The sequence below is a fragment of the Pinus tabuliformis genome, chromosome 4_2 (assembly GCF_031772625.1).
Source record: "Pinus tabuliformis cultivar Carrire ecotype Pingquan chromosome 4_2, CPIR1, whole genome shotgun sequence".
Lineage (NCBI taxonomy): Eukaryota > Viridiplantae > Streptophyta > Pinopsida > Pinales > Pinaceae > Pinus > Pinus tabuliformis.
Genome location: NC_142304.1, coordinates 1,111,540,291 through 1,111,545,653, shown reverse-complemented (window position 1 = coordinate 1,111,545,653; position 5,363 = coordinate 1,111,540,291).

Below are 5,363 nucleotides of genomic sequence, written 5' to 3'. Positions count from 1 at the left end.
TCCAGTCATTATATACGTAATTACGCTTTAGCAGATAATGCATATATGGGCATATTTCATTATGCATGAATGACTCGATATATGTCATTTCGCAAGCAATTAGATCGATCTCGCGAACCTCTGCGCGAAACGATGGGGGCCTTCCATTCATTCATTATAGCTGCTATTATATATGTCATTACGCTTTAAGGCTCAACCATCCGTACGGGGAGAAGAAAGACTAGTTCGTGTCTCCTTGCGCTAGGAAGCGCAAGCCCCTCCGGGACCTTGGTTCATTTCGACCAGTGATTCCAGTCATTGATACTAGGAGACTAGTCGCAATAGTCGTGTACAACCATGAGCAAACGGCTTATAAAAGAAACTGGATGGCTGGATGGCTTATAGTCGTTGATACTAGTCCCCGTGCTTCTATCTCTAACGCTTGAGGAAATACAGACTCTTTCCCGTGCTTATCTATCTTTTCCGGGAAGGGTCTCTTTCCCGGGGAGGTCGGGTTATCTTAATAGTCGTACCCACCAGTCTTCTTATCAAATAGTTAGGAGAGCTAGTAGGTCCACCCACGCCCCGCATTCAGTTCCATACGCTTTCAGTACGCCTTACATTCCATCCGCACCTGCCTACTCACAGGGGGGGGCAGGGTCTACTACTACAGCTACACATACAGCTACTACACAGAGAAGAGTGACACATAGATAGATAAATTCTCATAATAGCTTATATAATACAACAGCTAAATAGTGCAGGGATAGCACTTCATCTTAACCGCTACTCGAGCCAATAATAGGAGAGCCCCTGTCAGTGCCGATTGATGGTTGCCAATAAATAGACACCCGTTTACAATACCCAGGATCACTTTCCCCTCATTACCACTGGTCAACCTCAGCCGAGAGGACATCAGGCCCAGGAATGATATCCCCCCTGTTGATGATACCCAGTTGTACGTGCCCACCTGTTCGATATACCCCGTTTCCAGGAGGTATGTGTTCGTCCCAAATTATACGTTACCTATACTACGTGACCGGGAAGGAGTTGTAAGTGACCTCCAGTTGGATATCCCCCATGACCAGTTGTTTTCCGTACCCAGTTGTTCCCAGTTGTTGCCGGTACTCCGTTTCAAGTGTAAATGCCAAGTTTCATGCGCTCACAAGAGGACCTTTAGGTACTCGACCATAGGACCTTTAGGTACTCGACTATTAAGGACCTTTAGGTGCTCGACTCTTTTTTTACTTATTTGGGGGGGCCAATAAGTAAACCCAAGAGGGAGAGGAAATCCAAGATGTGCCTGACCCTGCTGACCCTTCTGCTTGTCCTGCTGACCCTGCTGCTGCCCTGTCCCCGCCCTATCCCTGTGCTCGGATCCCGAACGTTGGGACTATCTCTCCTATCCGGACCGTTCCTCTCAAATCCTCTCCTATCCGAACCGGACTATGCTTGCTCGACTATCGGGAACTAACCCTTCACTCTCCCCGTAACTAACCCTTAAGACTTCCCGTTCCAAGTTCGGAGGTTGGAAATAGGAATGAGTCCGAGATGATAACTGAGCCTGTAAGATGGCTGAAGTACGTTCAAAGGTATGTCTATGGTGAAAGTGGGGTAATGATAGATCCGGGTGCAAAAAGTTCATTTTCTAGGGAATATATGGCATGAATTTCGAATCTGTGCTTTGGACTCCTCCAGTTGCTAAGTAATAGGTAAGTGATGCGGGTAATAGGTAAGGTAATAGGTAAGTGATCCAGACCTGGTAACGAGCCAGACCTGCTAACCAACCCAATAAGCCCAGCCAGCCGTTGAACCCACCCACCCGATGGGAAGGTAGGACCGGCCTTTCTTTGTTTCTTGAACCCGTTTCCTTTGCCTTTCACCTGTGTTGTGTTGTTAACCATGCATTAATAGCTATGCCCGGTCTACTTGACTGAATTTGGTAAGAGCTATGCCCGTCGATTAATAGCTATGCCGGGTATTGGTTGGATTGCTAAATAGATGGATAGATCGATATATAGATAGATCCACAGATACAGAGATAGATCTCGAGATAAATGGATTCAATAATATATTCTATCTGAGCATATGCCACTTGTAAATATAAGTCAAACTCCAAGTCTGCTGGGTAAGTCTTATTAAATATAGATTAGGAGGGGTAACCAGCTAACTAACTCCAATGGAGATATGGGGGACCTAATTCAAGAGCTACCGAATTCCCCGAACTTAGCTCTGATAGCTCCCCGAACCAGAGCCCAGAATCAGGCCGGGTCACTTTCTCCAAACCCAAACCCCACTAAATAGTGATTTCACTATTGGTAATACAAGAGCTTGTTGTAATCACTTGGTTAATCGTACACAATACAGCCAGTATCTATTAAGGGCATTGTGTTTCTAACATACTAGTAAGCATAACTATTACCATAACTAATGAAGCATTTCATTCATATGACTGATTGATTACTGTTATATCGATATCAATACTAAGCAGCTACGATAAAGAGCATATAGAATGAGACCCATGATTCCCTTACTCATTACGTATGTCATATTAATGGAAGTAACTCATTAGGCATATAACGTGTATAGAGTATAATGGTAATCAGTATGAAATAATTCTACCACATCTATGATAAGATAAGCATATTTGTAATCAATAAAGCTCGATACTAGTATTCATACCCAATATAAAAAGCATGGGATTAGTAGTATACCATATGTGATAGGGTACTTGGTATTCAGAACACTAGTTACCTATGATGTAAGTGATTCCATAATCATGCTTACTTAACTTGAGCTTAAGCTGTAGAAGGTAACACTAACTAATACGAATGTTCATAACACAACTACTACTTATACCATAAAGTGACAAGTTGGATAAGTAAGAGATCACTAACAAGAAGCTTCATAAGTAACAAGAAGAGTGATATCACCATTGCTATGAGTAATGATAAGGGTCTAAGCTCTACATGCTTACAGATACCTTTTCTATAATAGCACACATTACAGGTGATAAGGAACTTACATGGATTTAGTACTACTAGTTTATGAGCATTCCACTATCTTAGCTTTAGTAATAGAAGAAGAACACTTATGGTAATTACTGATATACTTAGGATATTAAACTTTATAGAGGTAATACAGTAATCATAACAAGATCGAATCCCATTAAGTACTATGATGAATAAAGAGCAGTATTCAAGCCTAATTACTTATATTGCTCAGATCTTAGCTATAGAGAATTCCATAATATGTACAGGTATGAACACGTGGCCATAAACAGGTGTAAATGACTAAACACACTTACTGTAATAGATATAGATATAAAGTACATAAGCTTAGCTCATTACATAGGTTAAGCTTAGTTAGCTTCATTACCTTGGATTCATAGAACCATGTGTACTCATTCGTTACCCATTAGCTTTAGACTAATCATTGCACTTGCTTTATCAATATATGGGAATCATAGTAATAAGAGTAATACACACCATTCTGTAGACTAGTACAGCTTAAGTACTAAGGATCACTAGTACAACTATGTAAGTTATTATGGTAATACTTATGATCCTTTACCCGAACGCTTTGATAAGGTAACTGTTCCAATGAAACCAGTCATTTTAGTTATACAAGTAATATACGTTTTCTAATTCAACTAAGAGTTATACATGATGTAACTTATCTCAATTAGCTCGTAATAATGGTCTTACTTCACACTTCATCTATTACTTATAAGCAAGGGTGTTGTATTCCCTTATGTTTACCTTATATTACCCTTACTTAGCTTACTACTAGTTATTCCTTTGATTACCTAGCTTATTCAACTCGATATGCTAGTGAAACATATAGTAAGTAGAGCCATAATGAATAAGGGTAACTATACTACAGACATATTCTAAATGGCAGTTATAATAGGATAGCCCAGCTTTATCCATAGATATACTTGGACTCGTATCGACCTTAAGCACTTGTAGATTAGGATAACAATGGGATAAATACTAAGCACAGACTTATCTAGTGGGGGAGACAAGGAATATAAGTAAATACCCTGTCTGTGTTAAAGGACAATGAAAGAAGTCAAATTATATATGTAATTATGCATGAATGACTTATCTATTTCATTACGCGATATTATATACGTAATTACGCACTACGATATCGCTTCAATGCACTAAAGCAGGGGTTGGGTGCTGCGTAAAGCCTCTCCGCTTCTTATTAACCAATGGCGTGTCAAGAGCAAGGTTCTACAATTCTATTGCCAGAATGGGCCTTACACAGCTAGGAAAGGGTTACACCTACTCCTACCTACCTATACCTACTCTTACCACCTACTCCTAACCCTACCCATTGCGTGAAACATTTAGCAGTCTAACCCACACTAACTGGAACTTCTACTTCAAATACTTCAAACGAACCTCCCTACAAAAACCATCGAAAGCACTCTCACTGCTACCCCCCCCGCACCCATACCGCATCGAGAGCTATCACTGCTACTACTGCTATCCACTGTGACTGAGCCAGCCAGCCCAGACAGCCCAAGCAAGGAGTTATGCGATTAGCACTGGCACACGGAACTCGTACTGCTATTCCGCTGCTTACCTCATCACACAGTTTCACCTTCACCATTAGACAGAGCTAGCCAACCATACTCATATGGAACTGTACTTTTGCTCCAGTCAAGCTAGTAATGAACTAACCCAAGCAAGATAATGGGTATAATCCCATCTCTACAAGACAAGCTAGTTGGTGGGCTACACATAAGGAATATATAACTACCTGGGAAACAGTTCAGCCAGCTATGATGCATAGGTTTTTCCCCTCCCGAGTTCGAATGCCAGGATCTGTCCTTAGCTGGAGGGGAAGCAATGAAGTTCGTAGAGCAGTTGAAGGAATTGATTGCAAGACCATAAGGGAGAGGTAAGACAGACCCTTCCATTCACATTCCGAAGTGTGTACAGAAATGGGGTAGGGAAGGCCTTCAGCCTGAGTATTGGGTACACGAGTTCCTGCATACCTTAGGGCCGATCCCTAGGGCTTGGTATCCACATGAAGAGGCTAGGAGGCAGACTAAGGGTTGGGCTGTGATTCATGAACATTTTAGTGCTGCTTTTTCATATACGGGTCAGACTCCTGAGATCACTGCTGCATTGAGGGCTATGAAACAGGTATTATTCACTGACCAGTTGCGGAACCAGTTTTCCACTGCAATTTGTCCTCAACACTGGAAGAAGGCTGCTTTAAAAGAGTTAGAACGTCAATTGGATTAATAGCTTTGCTAACGTATTGACTCGTATCATTTGGGTAACTAGAGATAGAATCAAGATCAAACGGGAGAGACTTCTGACCAAGGCAGTTTTCGTCACAAAGAAATTCCAGAAACTATGTCT